General features: G+C 40.7%; 1 protein-coding gene and 1 non-coding gene across 2 annotated transcripts in view; one reads left to right on the forward strand and one right to left on the reverse strand.

Annotated features, from left to right (window-relative positions):
• The window catches only part of SDC2 (syndecan 2), a 127,757-nt gene that overhangs the window by 57,069 nt on the left and 48,746 nt on the right, over nucleotides 1-21,942 (forward strand). The gene's annotated exons all lie outside the window — the stretch shown is intronic.
• On the reverse strand, nucleotides 18,620-18,833 carry LOC136401795 (small nucleolar RNA U3). The gene has a single exon (XR_010750760.1). It is a non-coding gene; the product is annotated as a small nucleolar RNA U3 (small nucleolar RNA).

The following is a 21,942-nucleotide window of genomic DNA, read 5'->3' on the forward strand; positions in this document are numbered from 1 at the left end:
ACATTTTTTTCATGTTTACATATTTGCATTCTACTTCATATCCCTCTATTTCTGTAGAACTTGGACTGGCCTAGGATTTGGTGTTTTTGAGAACCTCCTCATTTTCCCCCCAAGTAGGTAATTCTGTGTGGAGTCAGAGAAGAATCCACTTCGAGAAACACCAGAATGAGGGAATGAGGGGCTTTGAGATAGATAGACCTTTGAAAATGCAGAAGATTTAGGTCAATGGAGAGGAGACTATTTCTATGCATAGGTAAGGAATAGAACAGAGTCTAAGGTGAGAATGAGCAGGCAAAATTAGGACAGGTGGGCTTTTAACCAGGCTTCAATGGAAACTTAGTTTAGAGAGATGACGTGGGTGCATAAGCGGTGTCCAGTGAGCTGCTTAAACATTCACATTGCTGCGTCCCATCCGCACTCTGGACTTCTGTCAGATAGGGTGTTCTGAGGGTTAGGGTGTGTCCTGGGTATTTTCATTATTATTATTATTATTATTATTATTATTATTTTTGTATTTTTTCGAAGCTGGAAACTGGGAGGCAGTCAGACAGACTCCCGCATGCGCCCGACCGGGATCCACACGGCACGCCCACCAGGGGGCAATGCTCTGCCCATCTGGGGCATCACTCTGTTGTGACCAGAGCCACTCTAGCGCCTGAGGCAGAGGCCATGGAGCCATCCCCAGCGCCTGGGCCATCTTTGCTCCAATGGAGCCTTGGCTGTGGGAGGGGAAGAGAGAAACAGAAAGGAAGGAGAGGAGGAGGGGCGGAGAAGCAGATGGGCGCTTCTCCTGTGTGCCCTGGCTGGGAATCGAACCTGGGACTTCTGCACGCCAGGCCGATGCTCTACCACTGAGCCAACCAGCCAGGGCCGGTATTTGCATTTTTAACAAACATTTGACTAACCTTGAACACTTGGATTGATGGGACTCCTGGTTTATGGAGTAAAAGAGGATAAGCTGGTAGGGTAACAGGGAATACATGTTGGCAGTATATTCATTTTTGTATGAGCTTTTGGGAACATAAGAGAAGACTGGCTGGGGACAGTTCCAGGGTTGCTGAGTAATCCTGGTGGGTGATGTGTGCACTGAGTAGACAGGGAGCAGGGAGGATTAGGAGCTAAAGAGTAGGCCTTTGCCTCGGTAGAAGGTATAGACAGCTGAAAAAGGAGTTTACTCTTCTGTAAACTACAAAGAAATTGCAGAGAAAATTTACATTTGCATAAGCTCCAGAAATTTTTTGGAAAGGCAATCTATTTAATCTACCCCTTAGCTGTCCTTGACAGACATCCAAAATAGCCTAAGATCAGAGATTGGTCTAGTCTTGGGGTTGAATTTGGAATCCATGAACTCTGGACAAACCCTGGGCAGAAGACTTTGTGAGTCAACTCTCTGAAAACATAGAATTTTGTGTACACACATTATCTGGACAGGGTCCATGTCTTGATCACAGTCTTGAAGAACCCTTTACTAGGATTTAGGATCAGATAATTTTAGTACTTTTCTGATTGGCTGGCTGGATTTCTCTCCTTCTTCTTCTTCTTTTTTTTAAAATCCAGAATAAATTCTTGTGTTGGGCAGATAAAATGTATTATGCTCACTTTGTTAAAGAGGCCGTTGCCCAGGTGGTATTAATGTGTGTTGGGGTGGGCTAAAGGCAGGCAGAATCCTTGTAGCCTGGGGCTTGGTTTTGGGATTAAGCCTTTCCTACCCTTTTTGGTGTAAGGTGGTACAATCCTATCATGCCTCAGAGAAGTGACTTTGTATTAGAGACTTCCCTGTTATGTATATTGGATTAAGGGTTTGGATTTCTACACTATAAAATGGGAACGGAGCGGGAGTTTGGCTCTTGGTTCCTGAGGTTAGCATGAGAGAGCGGAGAGAGTAGAGCCAGCAGCTAAAGGAGGCCACGTGGAGGAGGCCAGGAGAAGCAGCCAAGATGGCGGAGTGCTGAGTGAGATGCCAGTTTGTGTAGAGTTTGTATCTGGGATAAGGAAGGAAATGGGGAACTGAGGAGAATAAGGTTGGTGAGCTAGAAACCTTTGATTCTAGGAAACTCGGATAAGTCAGTGGCTTTGTGAGCACTGAGTGTGACTGGGTTTTGGAGCCCAGTGTGTATTTTTACTTGCCCGCCGGGTGCAAGGTAGGATTAAAGGTTATGGCCCATCAGTTTTTGGCTCCGCTGTTTCTTTACCGACTGTCCGAATCCAATGCGAACCTGCATAGGCCAGAAGGCTGCTGTGATAGTGGCCCTGGCCTCGCCTGCTGGCTTTACATCTTGTTAGTGAAAAAATTAGCTCAAATAACAATGAAGGCCCAGTGCCTATGATGGAGTGATGGAAGAGCCCTGTACTTCTGTTGGGCAAATGAGTTTGTAAAATCTGTGTTTTTTGAATTTACTCACTTTTATTGTTAAAAATGGCGCTGGGCAGCGCCAGGTATGTGATCTGTGAAGTTGCTAATTACCTTCCTGCTTGGGAAGGGCCATTGTTATGCTAATGTTGCCAGAGGAGGGGTTTTTGTGCCAAAAAAATTTTAAAAAGAAGAAGAAGAGAGGAGAGAAGAAGCCAAGATGGCAGGGAAAGAGAAGAAGCCATTTGGCAGAGTGAGAGCAGGGAGAAGGCAGAGTGCTGAAGGAGAAGCTGGGCAACCAGAGGTGAGGGACTTTGGGACAGGTGAGGCCTTTGATTCTAGGAGAAACCGGAGAAGGTTCTTCTAGTTGTGGAACCGGAAAATGTGTCAGTGGCTTTGTGAGCTCTGACTGAATGAAAGGGAAGTGTGTTTTTCCTGTGTGTTTTCTTGCTGCCGGTGAGAGACTTGAATAAAGGAATGGCCCACCAGTTTTTGGCTCCACTGTTTCTTGACTGACTGTCCGAATCTAATGGGAACCTGCATGGGAATGGCCGCGATGGTGATAGCAGTGACTACAGACCCTACAGCTTCCCTGTGGAAGACCTTGCATCTGCTTCTGTGTGCCTGTGGGTTGGCCATCATTAATAATAAACTGGACAGAAAGAGAACTGGTGCTTTTTGTTGAATGTGTGATGATTTTTTTCTGTTCCTCATGGAGCAATTTCAGTGGTCTCAGCTGAATTAAGAAGTGAGCTATTGGCCCTGGCCGGTTGGCTCAGTGGTAGAGTGTCGGCCTGGCGTGCGGGGGACCCGGGTTCGATTCCCGGCCAGAGCACATGGGAGAAGCGCCCATTTGCTTCTCCACCCCCCCCCCCTCCTTCCTCTCTATCTCTCTCTTCCCCTCCCGCAGCCGGGGCTCCATTGAAGCAAAGATGGCCGGGCGCTGGGGATGGCTCCTTGGCCTCTGCCCCAGGCTCTAGAGTGGCTCTGGTCGCGGCAGAGCAACGCCCCGGAGGGGCAGAGCATCACCCCCTGGTGGGCAGAGCATCGCCCCTGGTGGACCTGCCAGGTGGATCCCGGTCGGTCACATGCGGGAGTCTGTCTGACTGTCTCTCCCCGTTTTCAGCTTCAGAAAAATACAAAAAAAAAAAAAAAAAAAAAAAGAAGTGAGCTATTGTAGTGGCAGGGAGGTGAATGCTAGCTATCACTATCAAGTTTGGAGCTGAGGAAAAAAGCAGGTGTATGAAACAGGACAATGTGAATGGATTTCTCCAGTGTTCCATTAAAGATTTGTCAGAGTGCTTAGCCTTCTAACCATCCTAGAGTCTCTGGCTTCTGATTCTTTTGTGGAATTAAAAAATGCTTTTGGGAAGAAGAGCTGAACAAATCTTTGCTGGATGGAATTCCCATATAATGATTAATGGGCCCAGCAGAGCGTCCCGCTGGTAATTCCTTCTGCTGGTGGTAACCATCACAATGAGCAAAGCTTTTCTGAGCTGGCACTTTCCCTGTAGCCTGTAGGCTGCTATATTGGGTGTGACCATTTTTTAAAAAGCCACAGAGCTAGAATGAAAATGGGCCATTTCTAAATGGCCTATTGATTTGCAAAACCTTTTTGAGTCAGATTGAATGGTCTCTGTGTGAGTTGAGGGGAAAATGCAAGCTATTTTCAATTTATTATTATCTCTTGAAGGTTTGAGTTGACAGTGTTCCAGCAGTAAAGTTCACCTCCTGTTGAAAAGTCTACCTGCATCTCATGTTTTGGCTATATATGAACAAGAAAAAACTGGTCATTAGCTTATACTATAAAAGAGTTCTGCAGCTGCACTTACACGGTGAGTCATGGTCAGTAAATATGGATCTAGAAGGCCCAACTATATGACTCAAGTTCATTCATAAACTTGGAGACCACCTCCCCACCAGTGCTTTCCACTAGGCTATTTATGGAAGAAGCCAGCACATTTATTAGGTGTTGGCTTGGTCAACAGGGTCTGTGTTCATTCTCCTTGTTCATAGTATTTAATCTTGAGGCTAGTCTGGGCTCTTCCTAAGAGTTATAGATGATAATAGACTATGTCAGTGTTTTTCCTGTTGCTAAAAGATATCAAAGTGGCTCTTATGCAAAAGTGTGGATCTAGGTTTAAAGGATTCTTTCCTTTTGTTAATATCTGGGCTGACTTGGCATGAATCCTAGTTTGACTTCTATTGCAAACTTTTTATGCAGCTTTTTTAGATGTTGATTACTTCCAACAGTAAGGACAGTAATAAAGGTAGTTGAAATATCTACTATTTGTGTTTCCCCAAACATAAAGAGTCAAAGAGGAGGGAAATTCTAAGAACCACAGATGCTCTTTGCTGCAGAAGCGCTGCCATGTGACGCACCTTGAGGCCGGGCTTCTTCCCACCCTCGGGCAGTTTGTGGCCTGGACTGACTGAGGTGCCACCTTCTAACCGATATTTTACCCAGTCCTTTTAGTGCCTGCCTTTTTTCTTGAGGTAGCAAGAATATTGATGAAAGGTGAGGAACTGTTGGAAATATCTATGGCCAGTGAAATTTCTGGTCAGCGCCTTCCATCTAGACCCCCATTTTTAACACTGAGAGTCCGATTTGCAATGAACGTGAAACAAGGAATTTGCCAATTTGATGGCTGTGTGTTTCATTGTCTTGATGATATCAAGGTTGGTGGGAAGTAGAATCACAGCAGTAAAAAGGCCCCGAACCCCACCCTGCTTGGAGACAGAACTTCCAAGAGCGTTCTAGGAAATAGCACAGGGAGCAGACGTCATATTTAATGTGTGTTTGCGGCATATTGTGTTGTATAAAGTTGTGTCTTGTCACTTAAATTGAACCTTAATCTCTGTACCTTAATCTTCATCAGTCTGTTGTGGATCTCGGTGCTTCCCATCAAGGAAAATAAGGTTGGAAAAGGTCTTGTGTCAGTTCCTCTCCTGAGGGCCTGCAGTAGTAGCTCATATATGTTTGCATTCCCTGAAATGCCTTTGTGTAGGTACTTAAAAAGTATTTAGTATTGAATTTAGTTTTTAATGTAATAAGCATTATTTAAAATACATAACATCCATGTCCTTATGTTGATCCAGAGCCTAGAAACTGTTAGAATATAGGGACATGTGGATTCTTCCTTTAGTTAAAAAAAATAATAAGAAGAATAACCTTTCTAATCGATCAGTTTTGAAAGCCAGCTCACCTTTGAGACTATTCTCTTATTTAGGTTTGAAATTTTACTCTTGAGTTTATTTTTAATTATTTATATTTTATAAATTTTATACTTGGGTCTCCCTAATAGTGTATAGTACTTTTACACACAGGCTACATAGGTATAGGTTGGGGCCCTTTCTATTCATATGAAAATGGGAACCCAAAATGTTTGTCAAAGATATCATATTTACAAGTGATTAAATATAATGAAAAAATGTAAAAATTAAAATCAAAATGGGAGATAGAATGATTGTTCCAGTCTTACTGTAGGATTTTGGATATAGTAATTATCAAGCATTTGGTAGCAAATGCTGACAGTCATTACCAGAAACAAAAACTGTAGGATTTTGGATATAGTAATTATCAAGCATTTGGTAGCAAATGCTGACAGTCATTACCAGAAACAAAGTCCACTGAAAAGGAAAGTTTAATGGCTGAGAGTAGTAGTATCATCATTATTGACACACTGACTTGTTTCAAAGATGCTCCTGAAACAAGGAGTTTTGATGTTTTGATACTCTCCAACATGTATGTATCACATGGCCACCGACTGGGGCTGTTCTCACCGAATGCACAGATGCCTAGAATCCTGGGGGAATTACTTGGTAAGAGAGCCCTAAACAAGTCTCCAGAGCTTTGTTCTCTAGGCACATTTTGTTTAAACAGAACAGTTCTATGGAAATATACTAAAGCAATTCTTGTTGAAACAGGCCAGTGATAACAGTCTAGTACCCTTCTGTGATTAGTCCTTGTCAGCATTTGGAATGCCCAGCAGCTACCTGTATAGGTCTCATTCGTTGGGTGATAGGAGTCAAATTGTAATATTGTCAGCTCTTGGTTCCTACCCACAGTCTCAGTGATTATCTGCCTGGTGGGGTCCCCAGTGTGTACAGCTCACAAGTTAACTTTTGAGGACTTGGACTTGGAACTTGCCTCCTGCTCAGCCAGTGATTAGCGTGCTCACCTCTGGAGAGCAGGGCTGCCGGAAGAGTTGGTGGCTCTTTCTGAGGAACTCCCTTGGGGAAGGTTTCATTGACCCACGCTGGCCTATGCAGGTGGTGTAGGTGCACAAAGGTCCATGTCACAGCCTTGCTATGGGTTACACCACAGTCCTTCTACAAAGTACAAGCCCGAGACAGTTAAGCCTCACCCACATGAATGGGATTAAGAAAGAGAATCTGTCTGTGGTTATAATTTTCCTAATTAAACCATCTCCCCTTCCTAGGACAGTATAAAATCAATCACTTACTCAGTAAACAATTATTAGTAACTAACACATACATACTGCTTACTTACTGTGAGCCAAGCAGCAATTCTAAGCAGTCTGCCCGTGTTAAGCCATGGAATCCTCACAGCTGTCTCATGAGTTGGTTATGCTATAATTGGCCCCCAGTTTCCAGGTGAGAAAACCAGAGACCAGGAGCAGTTAAGTTACTTGCCCAAGGTCACTGGGCTGGTGGAACCCAGAATAAACCGCACCTCTGTAGCTTCAAGGCCCTGTCTTGAACCGCTCATACCTCTCGTTGCCAAGTGCAAGCTAGTTTCAGAGTGGTTAATTTGGATTCTAATGGGCTTTTTAGGTGATTAAGTTTGATCATTTATGAGAGAAGGCAGGTCATTTTCCAGACCTGTGGAGTAGAGATAGCAGGTAAGAGACCTGACCGGCTCAGCAAGTCTAGCAGTCTAGCAGGGACCAGGTGCTCTGTGACCTTCTTTCTTTCCCCCCTGGTTCCAGCCCCTGGGAACTTGGTCCCAAGTGCTGTGGTGCCCATTTCCTTTTTCTTGGAATAGATTTGCACAGATATCTACATCTTCCACTAAATATATTTTTTTCTCTTCCTCTTTCCTTTTCTTGAACAAGATCAGCCTGTGTTCTGTCATGGGGGGTGGGGAGTTTGTGCCCCATGAGTCAGGGACTTGATTGGAAGGGGGAGGTGCCGGTTCTTGCTGCCAGGTTTGGGGAAAGTAACCAATTACAGCATTCTTCTCCAGGAGTAGTGACACTAGTGTGCATTTGGGTTTGAGTGTGGTTTGAAGTCGCTCTTCTCCAGCTAGGCTTAGCCCAAACCTCTGCTTTACCCTGACCTTGTTCCAGTTAAGGTCTCAGCCTCCAGGCGAATGAGGAATGAAATACAGGTTTTATCTAGTATCTAATATAAAAGTCTGACTTGTTTTCACTCAGAGCTCCGTCATGGGACTACATTGTATCCAGAGGCCCTGAGGAACTTCTTTCACCTTTTGTTTTGATATATTGAAGTTCTTGAATTATATTCCATATCATTGTTCTTGGCAAATGGCAGTTTCAAAATTGAGAGAGAAGTAAATGGTATAAGTTTACAATAGGCCGTGTTGTTACTATACATTTGTCTGAATTCTATCCAGTGTCTAAAAGAAAGGAATTATATCAAGCTAGAGTCTTTTCACATAAAATCGTTTACAATTTGTCTTTTTAAAAGTATTGATTGATTTACTACATTTGTTGTTTGCCGTATCTGAGAGAGTTTATTCTGATTCACGATCATTGTAAGGATCTAAATTTTACTTAGACAACATTTTCTAATAGTCTTACTTACAGGCTGTCTTCCTCTACATTCAAGACTGGACAAGACAAAGGAATTTTAGGTTATCGTCACTAACTTAGAACATACAATTAAAAGTAGTTTTATACTGTTTTGAAGCCTCTTAATCTGGTTTCCTGATTATCCCGTTCTTTAGAAGAAGGGACACATTACAGTCCCTTCAGTGAATTTAATTCACTTTTTGGAGTGTGGTATTCCCTCCCCACGTAGGAAGACTGAATGATGAAATTCCTGAGGAGTCCTGAAGCATCTTGCCTTTGTTAGGGAGTTTCTCTAATTCATTAAGCTTATTAGAGTTTTCTGGTATTGAATGAAAAAGAATTGTAGGTATTTCAGGAATTCCTGACTAGCTATTTTATAATCAGACTGAGGAAAAGAAAACAGTTTTAGGCTTAGAGTTCTATATAACCTAGATTTTAAAATTTGAAAATGATTCTAAAATTGGACACCCTTATTTTATAAAATGCTCTATTGCACTGAAGGAGAAATTCCTAAAAGGTGTAAAATGTTTCATTTGATAAATATTTGAAATAAAATGTGTTTTGTGAGGCATACTATTTAAGTAAACTGAACCCCTATAAACCAGGATTTCTGTTGCTACTAATTTCAGAAAATTTGAATTACAGGCATTCAGTTTTGATAGCTAATCTCTAAGTATATATTCTGTCCACACAGGTTGTATATGAGAATATGTTTTTATAAAATTTTATTTTGTTTCATTATTTTGATTTAAAAAAAATAATGTTTTAAAGATACCAACAACAGCATAGTGTAACTATAAATGACCTAGAAGTTACCTAACCGGCCTAACAAGGTTTTTTGTTTTTTTTTTTTTAATTTTTTTTTTTTTGGTGGGGGTCTACTGAGTCATTATTACTCTTGCTAAATCTGATTGCTGTGAAGCTTCCTTTTAGGGAAAGATATGCTTAAGGGTAACGGGAATTTGTAGAGATAAGCTGAACTCATACCAATGGCAGTCTTAGAGCACCTGGCCCTTTTTCTTGCTATTTATTGGCAGTAAGAATTGCACACACTTGTGACAGAGTACATAATACAGCCACTTAACCATCGTAAAGAGCCACAGATGCTTATTTTTTATATATATATATTCTTCATTGCTCTACTTTAGAAAATTGCCCTCAGACCACAAGAGCCACTTGGACTTCAACTTATTTATGTTTAATTTTACATGAAAGTTTTTTTTTCTGTCTGGTTTGGCTCCAAGCGCTCCATATAATAAGGTGATTGATTAATGGCACCCAACTTAGCGAAACATAGTGAAAGCTAGACCAATTTTGTATTTCTACCAGGAATATTTTGTTTGGAGGAGATTTTTATATGGTGATTACTTAAAATATAAGATTCTAGTACTATACTGAAATATATAAATATCTGATCAGCCTGCAGTCCATCCATAAAAGGTCATAGGACAAGTTAGCTTCCGAATTTTAATATACTTGAGTTTTCTGAATGATCATTGCCTTCAGTGAAGGTCATCTGGGAGTATTACTATTTTATTATTATTATTTTTTTGAGTATTACTATTTTAGAATGTTGTTTTCTTTGGGCACATGTTTCTTAATTTTATCTGATTTTAAAATGAAAAAGATTTTATGTAGGTTATGGTTATGTTTCAGCATTTAATTTAAAAAATTATAATCTTACCATGTTAATTTGCCAAATACTACTCTACAAAGCAATTTCGCATCCTTTGACCTAATTTATTCCTCACAAGAGTGCTCTGAGGTGTAGGGTTAGTATGTATCTTCAGCTGATACACTGAGTGGGACAGAGGTCAGTCCGGAACTTGCGTGGCTCCCACCTGGTTCTTGAACTGGCACTTGGGACTCGGGTTTACCTAGCTGATTTGGGATCCGTCCATTATGTAATATGCCACACAAAGCTTTTTTATTTTTATTATTATTATTATTTTTTTTATGTTAAGACAAAGACACATCCTTAGCAAGGCACACAGGTGTGCCCTCTGCCTTCTCCTCATTCTGTTTCCTCACCGCGTGTTGCCTGCTGCCGTGCCGTTCAGCCTGTTGGCTGCTCCCCAGCCTTTCCTGTGAGCCAGTGTCCTCCTTCCAGGGGCTGCTGTTTCCACGGAACTCTCGTCCTTCCCCTCACTCCCCCTTTTACTTTTTCTGTTTTCCCCTATTTAAGGCCTTGTCATTCCTCAGGCCTCAGTACAAGTCCATTTTGACTTTATTCTCTCCTGATTTCACTCACTTTTTCTTGGAAGCACTTCTACAGTTTATTTTTGTGACACTTGCTTATCTTCTTCATTAGGTCAGGCTCTGGAAGGATGGGGAAGTATGTTCCCTTAGCAGGGTCTTTAAGGATCATTAGAACATAGCTTCAGAAATTGCACTCGGAGCCTGACCAGGTGGTGGCACAGTGGATAGAGCATCGGACTGGGATGCGGAGGACCCAGGTTCGAGACCCCAAGGTTGCCAGCTTGAGCGTGGGCTCATCTGGCTTGAGCAAAATGCTTACCAGCTTGGACCCAAGGTCGCTGGTTCAAGCAAGGGGTTACTTGGTCTGCTGAAGGCCCATGGTCAAGGCACATAGGAGAAAGCAATCAATGAACAACTAAGGTGTCCCAATGAAAAACTAATAATTAGATGCTTCTCATCTCTCTCTGTCCTGTATGTCTGTTCCTGTCTATCCCTCTCTCTGACTCTCTCTCTGTCCCTGGGGAAAAAAAAAAGAAATTGCACTCCGAGAGACATATGATATTAGAGTTATACTCACAGGTCCTAGAAGAGGGAGGCACAGTATGCCATGCAGGGGGCCATGTGGAAGGAATGTCCAGGGAACACACTGAACCAAGCAGGTGGGGAGCTGAACGAGAGTGAGGTCCTGTGGGAAATTTCTTTTTTGGGGTCAGGGTGGAGCACACAAGCAAAAGTCTTGAGACTGTTTCATTGAATGTTACTGGATCATAGACGGGGGGAGAGGGCAAGAAGGGGAACTTTTGGCAGAGATGGGCCTTATCATACTGGTGTAACTGTATAATTGTAACTGTATAATTGCCTGAGTGTGGTATTGACAACCCATTTGTGAGGATGTTGAGGCATGAGGAACACAAACTAAGTTTTTTATTTTTATTTTTTTAATTTTTTTTGGTGACAGAGACAGACAGGAAGGAAGAGAGATGAGAAGCATCAACTCTTCATTGTGGCACCTTAGTTGCTCATTGATTGCTTTCTTATATGTGCCTTGACCGTGAGGCTGCAGCAGACCAAGTGACCTTGTTCAAGCCAGTGACCTTGGGCTCAAGCTAGCGAGCCTTGCTCAAACCAGATGAGCCTACACTCAAGCCAGTGACCTCAGGGTTTCCAACCTGGATCCTCTGCTTCCCAGTCTGACACTCTTATCTACTGTGCCACCGCCTGGTCAGGCTTAAAATTTTATAATATGTCCTCATTCTATTCTCAACCCCAGCCTGGTGCCTAGCCCATAAGAGGTCTCCTGAATGAATGAGTAATACAGACTTTGTTTTGTCTCCTTTCTTAGACTTTTATAATCATGGGAAGTTCATGCCATTCAGTTAGCATCCATTAAGAGTAGCTGGCAGAAATCTCAGCTAGATTTGAACAAATCTAGAATCATTTGTTTTGTTTTGATTTAACTCCAATCAATTAACCAGTACTAATTGAGTGCAAGACAGGGCATGATCCTATACCTCTGTTGTCTTATTTTCTCCATCTTATTTTTCATGTTTGCAGAGCCAACGAGAATGATTCAGGTAGCTTCTGGAAGCCACCTGGTAAAAGTGCACAGATAATAAATAGCAGGATTTATTTAGGGGAGCTCTGCAGACATTTAGGCGCAAATATATATCATTGGTAGAATTTAATAAAGTAGGCTTGATTTGAAATTTTTCATTTTTATATATAATACTTCATGTTCTTGGAAGTTTTTTAAAAATGAAGCAGGCCACTTCTCAATTACTATTGACAAAAATTACCCTTTAAATACAGTGATACCTTGGTTTTTGTTGATAATCCTTCTGAAAACAATTGGCAAAATTAGAAACCAATGAAAACCGAGGCAATTATTTCCATATGAATCAATGTAAATCCAATTAATTAGTTCTACACACTCCAAAATACATAGCAAAAACATTTTATAGAAAATAAATGCAGTTTATTCTTATTGATACTAAAAACAATAAGAAATTTATATAAAATGAATATAAAAGACTAATGTAAAGAATAAATGAACATCTAACATGGCATTTACCATTCTGAAGACTCTTCTTGGCATATGGAAGACAACAAGGAGGGGAGAGAGAGGTGCAGATATTATTGTTTGGAAGGGGAATCCCCTTCCTTAAGGACCATAAGTATCAAGATACTATCTGGGGTCACTTCCCTTCTTGGTCTTTTGGCACTAGGACCAGCTTCAGAGTCAGTGGACCATGTCACACAAGAAAGTTGTCCAAAGAGGTCTGTTTCTGCCGCCTCTTTAAGATTTGCCTAAAATGAGACAAGACATTATCATCAAGTCGCAATCATGGCCTGCAACAGCTTTGTCTGGGTGATTTTTCTCCACAATCCCCTGTACCTTACTCCACATGGAGAAGATGTCCTTAATCTCTGAGGAAGGCACATTCTCCCTTGCCTCTTCCTCCTCATCTGAAGCAGCTTCTTCATCTGCCATCTGCTGCACTTCTAAGTAAAGGTGTTGCAGCTCTTCAGTGATGAGTTCTTCACTGTGGTCATCCACCAACTCTTCCACGTCCTCACCACTCATCTCCAAAACCCATGGACTTTCTTAAATCAACAACTGACTGCTCCACATGTGTAGGGTCATCAGGGAAGGCTCAAACCCTTCAAAATCTCTCTCGTGCACACATCCTGGCCATAATTTCTTCCAGGCAGAGTTCATGGTCCTGGATGTCACTCCCTGCCAAGCCTTATCTATGAGGCTAATGCAGTTGAGAATGTTAAATGTTTTTTCCAGAACTCTCTTAGGACAGTTCTGTATCTGATGTCACCTCAAAGCACCTTTGAAACATTGCTTCTGTGTACAGTTTCCTGAAATTTGAAATGACATTCTGGTCCAGGGGCTGGATGAGTGGTGTGGTATTAGGGGGCAAGAACTTCACTGTGATAAAACTGAACGCCTCCAACAAGGTGTCTTCCAAACCTGGAGGATGTGCAGGAGCATTGTCCATTACCAGGAGGCACTTAAGGGGCAACCGACTATCCTGGAGGTATTTTTTCACACTCAGGCCAAACACTTCATTCATCCACTCAGTGAAAATTGGCCTCGTGACCTATGCTTTCTTGTTTGCCCTCCACATCACACACAATTTACTTTTAATCACATTGTTTCTGCTAAACACTCTAGGCTTTCTGAATGGTACCCCGGTAAGGGCTTCACTTTACCATCACCACTAGCATTACCACACAACAAAAGAGTTAGCCTATCTTTCATAGGCTTATGTTCTGGCAGTGCCTTTTCCTCCTGTGTAATGAACATCCTCTTTGGCATTTTCTTCCAAAAGGGGCCAGTTTCATCATAGTTGAAGACTTGTTGGGGGATGAATCCTTTAGCCTCTACGTAATCTTTGAATTTGGACACAAATTTTTCAGCCCGAGACTTGTCTGAACTCGCACCTTCACCGTGCCTAGTAACACTGTGTATGCCAGTGCGCCTCTTGAATTTTTCGAACCAGCCTCTGCTGGCCTTAAAATCACTTAAGTACACTAGCACTTGTCCCAGGCATTTTCTTAATGAGATCGGCATACAACACAACAGTCTGGCCTTTTCACATATGATGGCCTCCAAAACAGAATTGCCATCTAACTGTTTTTGACTGATCTAAATTAATAATAACTGCCCGACATCTTCAATTGTTTGTGATTTCTATTTCATTAGCACATTAACGCCTTTCACTACATTAGTCTTCTTTATTGCTTCCTTTTTCGCCACAATGGAACTTATCATGGATGGCGACTTCCCATACATGTGGCTGATTTCAGCAATCTTGAAGCCACTCTCGTATTTTCAATGATTTCCTTCTTCAACTTGATCATGTTCCTGGACTTCTTCTTCGGAGGGCTGCTGGCTCTGGAAAGTTTCTTTGGTCCCATGGTGGAGCTAAAAGGAAAGGGCTAAATTATTAGCAAGGGAAACATTTAACAGGGACAATGAGAGTTGAGCACATGTGATTTTATCTCGTGTGTTACTTACATTTTGAAACTGAAAAACGAAAAATAAACACATTACACTGAATACTGTATATGCAGTAATCACTTACATGTAATTATATATTAGCACTCTCAATCAATAATAAGAGCACAAAAACACTGGAAAGCAATGGAATTGTTTGGCTAGATGCATAGGGTGATGATCACACAATGAGAAACAACGCCATACCGAGCAGGAGAACGTGTGGGTCGTCCTTTGTTTTCGCAAAATTAGCAGCAAGGTCATGTGGACACGCCGACGAAATCCAAGACAACCAATGAACACTGAGACAAAAATTTCACAGAAAAAATTGATGAAAACTGAAACCAACAATAACGGAAGTCAACGAAAACCAAGTCATTACTGTATAATAGCATTTTCCAAACCAATGTTCTTTCTTTGTTCATCTCTCAAATTCCTTTTATTGACCTTGCAAGTTAAGACAGTCACACAAAACCACAAATTTAACTTCTTTGCCTGCTGCAGAGAGGTTAGAGATGATGTCAGTTTTCTCTTGGTCTAAGTATAGTGTATTTCCAACTTGAGCTTTAATAAATTGCTAAACCTAGTGAAAGCTAGATCTGTCAACTTCCTCTTGAGCTTGATTATTAAAATAGAATTTGTTTGGAGTGAATTATTAGAATCACATATACGTACATATTCTCGTGTGATTAAGTGGCATTTTTGGAAGTCAAAGTTAAACTGGAAAGTTTATGGTCTGGATTATTTTTGTAATGTTATTTCAGATCTCCTGACATTATGTTCTCCTCTTTGGAGCCAATAATTTGAGAAATTTAACTATTTATAAACCAGCTTCAGTAATAATTGACTACACCCCAACCTCCACCCCTGTATACACTCCTTTAACCAATTTTAGGATCATAGCTATTAAATATTTTGTCATGTGTCTGGTCAATTGGTGTTTCTGTAAGAATGATGCCATTTTTTTTGCTGAACAGTATTTTTATCTCATTGATCCTTTCCTCAAACCCAAGAATGCAGTAGCTGTGTTGTGTGGAAGGAAGGTCCTAGAATACCAGGCTGGGATTTTTTTTTAAAGAAGATACATAAGTAAGGAGGAACGCAAGTACATAAAACTGATCCTGAGGATAGATGTCAGGGCGTGTCTAAACCATGTCTGCATTTAGTGTACTTTGTAAATAAAGCCCATAATTGGTACACATGAGTAGTTAGAGCAGTTCTAATTGCATGAAGCAAGTTTGAGGAAGGATCTTGGCAGTTGAGGAGATTGTAAGTGCAGGGTAGAGCTGTGTGTCATTTAGAAACGGTTTGCTAGGGTTCAGACATGCTTCTCCTCTGGTGGGTGGAAGTGGGGTGAGGAAAGTAGCTGGATTTGCTCTGGTCATTGGGAAAGAGAAGGGAATTTGTGATTATGGTTCAAGATTTGGGTAATCAGGAGCAATGGTCAAGCAAAAGAACTGGCCAACGGTGGTTTTGTAGCCAGCAGCTGACGGGCCTTTATTGGTAGGTGTGTTGCCTGTTTAGGCACTTGTGTTGGTGTTGTCTTCAGTCACATCCTTTACATTGAGGGAGGAAATCTTTTTAAAGTAAACACAATGACAAAGAATTTCTGAATTTTGCCTCCAGAGATTGACTTAGGGTTCTGTGACTACGTTCCTGACACCTAGTTTTTTTCTATGAAATATTTATTCATTGAATGAATGTGGTTTTTAAATGGAATAAGTCATATAAATCAAATATCTATTTTTTCAGCATTTCCATAAATTAAATAAAATTTGTGTAATAAACTATGTAATATATATTAGTATTAAAGCACCCAGGTGGAAAACTTTTTTTGTGTGTGTGACAGAGAGACAGATAGGGACAGACAGACAAGAAGGAAGAGAGATGAGAAGCATCAGTTCTTCGTTGCAGCACTTTAGTTGTTCATTGATTGCTTTCTCATATGTGTCTTTACCTGGAGTGGGTGGGCTACAACAGAGTGAGTGACCCTTTGCTAAAGCCGGCTACCCTGGGCTTAAGCCAGTGACCTTGGGCTTCAAGCCAGCGACCTTTGGACTCAAGTCAGCGACCATGGGGTCATGTCTATGATCCCACACTCAAGCCAGCAACCTTGGGGTTTCAAACCTAGGTCTTGTGCATCCCAGTCCAACGCTCTATCCACTATGCCACCACCTGGTCAGGAAGAAAAGTCTTAAATTACACACTATCTTAAAAGTCATATATAAAGATAATTTCCAGATTCTTTCATGGATTGTTAGCTGAGGGACGGTTTTATTTTTAGACCTGTTTTTGTATGACTTACTGGAATTGGGGAGTAAATCTACTCATGGTAACTTAATTACTAAATTATCTGCCTTATTCTCTATTCTGGGCTAGGTCGTTGCTATGTGAGATCTCCACAGGAGTAATGGTGGAAGCAAGGTTGGCAAATTCAACACCAGAGCCAAGAGGGACTAGGTGTGATATAGTGACGCGGGAGAGAAAAGTCATGGTTTAAGAATGAGATGAAACTTAAAGGATTTAGGAGTTTGACAACTAGACAGGAGAAAGGAAGGGATTGCTGGGGCATTTCCACTAACATGGAGATGGAGCTGAGTGTGGGACAGTGAGAAAGGTGATAACCTTCAGATTATGTAAAAGGAGAAATGAGCCTGGTTGTGGGTCAGAGGATTGGGGATTAATAAGTAATGAGGCCATCAGAGATTTCTGAAGAGAGAAGTAGAGGAATGAAACTGCTGTTTGAAGATTAGCTTGAATGCTATGATCATGAATCCTTCTCATGTCATCAGTGTACTTTGTTGTTTCTATAGCCAAATACCAGATGTTGTCTCCAAAAGATTTTGCCTCTTTTTAGCCTAGTGAATGATCAATAATGATTCAGTGACTAAAATTTTCTAAGTATTAGGTTTTTGTCTCAATTTTTATCTCTCTAAGTTTAAGTGCAAATAAATAATGCAGTCCCTGTTCCATAGGAAGGGAGGTAGATGAAACGCAAGCATTCTGAAGACAGATTCTGACCATGCTGGAATCAATCCTAGAGTAGTAAGCCAACTTTTCTCATCCAGTTACTACTGGACATTCCTAATGTGAAATAAATTTTAAATGCTTAGGGAGACAAAACACCAAAGCCTTCATATATGAACAAATATTAGTTTTTGAGTTGGTATTAATTTTGATCTAAAAGATTATAAAATATCAAAATTTCATTCCCTCTCAATTTTCAGTAGAATTTTTACAGCTTTATTGAGATAAGTCTCATACCATACAAATCATCCATTTAAAAAGTATACAACTCGATTATTTTGTTTATTTAGAGTTGTGCAACCATTACCGTAATCTAAATTTAGAACTTCTCCATTACCCCCATGGGGAAAATAAAGACATATAAACCATTTGCAATCACTTCCTCAACCCTGCATTTCTTATTTCCTCTCTTGTTCCTCCTGCTCCTGCCCAATTTTAGCCAACCACTAATATAATTTTTGTATCCATAGTTCTAATTCTTTTTTTTTTAAACCTGATATTTTATAGAATGTTACCATGAATTTTTGCCATCAGGAGACCTGGGTTCAAACCTCAGTTTATTAGTACTAGGACCAGAAGAAAATTTCTTAACTTTGTAAAGTCTATTTCTCTATTTTTAAAACATGGGTAATAATAACTACTTCATAGCTTGTTGTAATGATTCAGGGATACTGATGTAAAAGTGTTTTGTTAAGGGCTGTATGAGTTGGTTCTAAAGGAGGTGTGTAACTGAATTATTAAAGGGCTTCAAATATTAATCCTTTGAAGTGTTTGATGAATAAGGGAGAGGCAGAAGAGGATAAAGGGGGTCAAATGTATGGTGACAGAAAAAGACTTGACTTTTGGTGATGAACACAGTGCAATATATAGATGACATATTACAAATTTTATACCTGAAACTATGTGATCTTATTGAGCAATGTCACCCTAATAAATAAAATGTAAAAATAGTTGATGGAATATAATAGAATGAATAACAAATATTTGGCTATGAAAAAAACAGATTTTTATGTTTTGAGGCTATGGTTTTATTATTTATGTGAATTTAGAGTTTGACTTTTAAGATGAATTGGATGTCCCATTGAACATAGTTTGTTAGTACTTATGCTGTTTTTGGGTCACAAGCCCCTTTGAAAATCTATGCACATATACTTGATTTTATTAAAGAAAAACAGGAGATTCACAGATCCCTAAAACCACCCACATACTCTCTACATGCCAGGTTAAGAGCCCCTGCACGCATGGTCTTTTTTTTTCCCCACTCAGACTGCGTTCTCTCCCTCTTACTCTCCCAAAGGAAGAGAAGAACGATCATCAATGGCAAAAGGCAGTTGCACAAGCAACACCTAGAGCCGGCTTCACGCTCAGGAGAGAACACTGTAACTCCTCGTCGTGGTTTCGGGTACTCTACATGATCAGAGAAACCTCTCTAGTAACAAACTATAGAAATGATCCCTGAAAGTATAGTCTTTACACGCATGGTCTTTTAAAAGAGAGAGAACATAGCTCTTCAAAGCTGGGGTGAGCAGCCCCACACACTGGCAGGAAAACATAAGCATCAGCCCGGTTTATTTACCCTCCAGTTTTTAATATCCACATAAAAGTGTGTCTAGTATGTGCTTGGATGAGCAAGGTGGATTTGCTTCTAGGTATAGAAAGGAAGAGTGGAGAAGAAATGAAGAGCAGTACCGCTGAAAAACAGAACTGGCAAGAGGATGAACAAGCAAGCAAAGATTCTTTCCTGTTGTAAGCCAAGCTCCTCAACCTACACCTGCACATTTTAGAACCCTGTGTCATTAGTTATCCCTCGGCTGGATATCTACCCCCAAAACTCAGAAACATTGGTACGTAAAGACGTGTGCACCCCCACATTCATTGTAACATTATTCACAGTGGGCAAGGCAGAGAAACAACCGAAGTGTCCCTATATAGAGGATTGGATGAAGAAGATGTGGTACATATATACAGTGGAAGACTACTCAGCCATAAGAAACGATGACATAGGATCATTTATGATGTCATGGATGGACTTTGAGAACATTATACTGAGTGAAATAAGTAAATCAGAAAAAGCTAAGAACTGTATGATTTCCACACACAGGTAGGATATATTGATAAAACCAAGACTCATGGGTATAGATAAAAGTGAAGTGGCTACTAGAGGAGGGGAGGGGAGAGGAGGAAGGGTGCAAAGGATAAATATAAAGTGACATAAAATGATTTGACTGTGGGCGATGGGTACACAACATAATCAACAGTTCAAATGCTATAGAAATGTTTACCTGAAACCTATGTACTCTTGTTGATCAATGTAACCCTGTTAAATTTAATTTTCTAAATAAATTTTAAAAAAACCTGTGTAAAGAAGAATTGCATTCTCAAGGGGGAGGGGAAGTGGGAATTCACAACAACCTTATTGTGCAAGGTGAGTGGGATGTCCTTGACGGGATTTATCCTCCCCAGAGCTGTTACTCAGAGGACACTTGCTATCACTATTGTGTATTTCATAGTGGTCAAATGGCTCAATGGTGCAGCATTCTCAATAGATTTAACAAAAGAAGTTCTTACCATATCTAAAAAGCAGATTTCTTCCTTGCCAGATCTGGTTTCCTTCCCTTATTTGAAACACATTATCGTGGGAAGATATTTTAATACCAGTGGTAAAATAGTCCAACTAAGATCAAAACTTGGAAGGTTGGGACTGAGAGAAAAGATGAGGAGAAAGCCAAATCAATACTAGAGTGGCCAGGTGGTCCCTGTCAAATAAGAAAGATCACTTGTTATGCAACCTTTAGAAAATAGTCCTTTACCAGATATGTCTTTTGCAAATATTTTCTCCCACTCCGTGACTTGTCTTCTCATTTTCTTAGCAGTGTCCTTTACAGCACAGAAGTTTTTAATTTTAATATCTCAAACTTATCAATTATTTTTTCTATGAATTGTGCTTTTGGTTTTGAGTCTAAAACATCATTATAATACTCAAGATCATTTAGATTTTTCTCCTTTGTTACCTTATCTTTTAGGAGTTTTATGGTTCTGAATTTTGCATATAGGTATATGATCCATTGGAAGTAAATTGTTTGAATGGTGTGAAGTCTGTCTAGGCTCATTCTTTTGGCCTGTAGAAGTCCAGCTGCCCAGCACCATTTGAAAAGACTAGTTTTTCTCCATTGTACTGGCTTTGTCCCTTTGTCAAAGATCTTTTGACTGACTTTGTTGGTCTATTTTCCACCACAACCTTTTATTGACTTGAAAATAAATGGACAAGAGGTGGCACCTTTCCCTGGAGTGGCTTCCCTTGCTTGCCCTTGGCAGGGTTTCTGAAGGCTGTGGTCAGTGCGGGGAGTCAGGGTGGCAGGGAGCTGGCTTGGAGGACACTCCCTGTAGGACTAGGAAGTTAGGGAAGTTTCTGAGGGCTGTAGGACTGGGAGGTTAGGGAAGTTTCTGAGGGAAAAACTCATTGTTGGCAGTGAAAGTGAGAGGCTTTGTATTACTGAAATGAGTCCAGTCCTTAGTCCTATTCTGCAATCTCCTTATTCCTAACACACTCATTCTAAGTGCTAAGATAATTAGAGCAAAATTTTGTGTAATTTAGAACAAGGGATGCCATTGAAGCAAATATAATTAGTAATTCTCACCTTTAATTCTTCATTCTCATGAAACCTAATAGAAAATTAAGGTTGTTTCAAGCAGATCTTTTGTGCTTAAATTGCCCCGTTTATCTCTTCATATATGCAGGCTAACCTAAATTCCAGATATTCCACTTGGGGGCTTGGCTGACTCTCCCATGGAGGCCAAGGTTAATTTAGTGTTAGGTTAAGACCTGGAAGATGGGACATGTTCACAAGCAATTTCCATTCTTTTCTTTTCTCTTTTCTATTTTTCCCTGGTGGTATTATTTAACTTTGTGGCTTCAGACCATCGTTTTCTACACAAATTACTCCTAATTTGTTTTTCTGGCTCTGTACTCTTTCCTCTTTTATGATTCCAACCACCTAGCACAGTGGTCCCCAACCTTTTTTGGGCCACGGACCGGTTTAATGTCAGAAAATATTTTCACGGACCGGCCTTTAGGGTGGGACGGATACATGTATCATGTGACTGAGACAAGCGTCAAGAGTGAGTCTTAGACGGATGTAACAGAAGGAATCTGGTCATTTTTTAAAAATAAAACATCGCTCAGACTTAAATATAAATAAAACAGAAATAATGTAAGTTATTTATTCTTTCTCTGCGGACCGGTACCAAATTGCCCACGGACCGGTACCAGTCCGCGGCCTGGGGGTTGGGGACCACTGACCTAGCAGACATTTTCCCTTGGATTCCTGTTAGTACCTCAAATACCAAAAGCAACATCTGCCAGTATTCTCCCAAACTTCCCTTTTCCAGTGCCCTCTCTTTAAATGGTGTTAGTGAGATGTCTCTGCTGCTAGGTCTTATTGATGTTTTTAGTTCTGAGACCTTATAATCTCTCCCTTGCTCATATTCCATGACCTTTCTCTAGATTAGACTTCTGGACAGCCTTCCTTCAACTCTTCCTAATGCTTCCTAATGTACCTTTCTAATGATCTCACTTCCTG

Source organism: Saccopteryx leptura, chromosome 3, assembly GCF_036850995.1.
Source record: "Saccopteryx leptura isolate mSacLep1 chromosome 3, mSacLep1_pri_phased_curated, whole genome shotgun sequence".
In the NCBI taxonomy this organism is placed as follows: domain Eukaryota; kingdom Metazoa; phylum Chordata; class Mammalia; order Chiroptera; family Emballonuridae; genus Saccopteryx; species Saccopteryx leptura.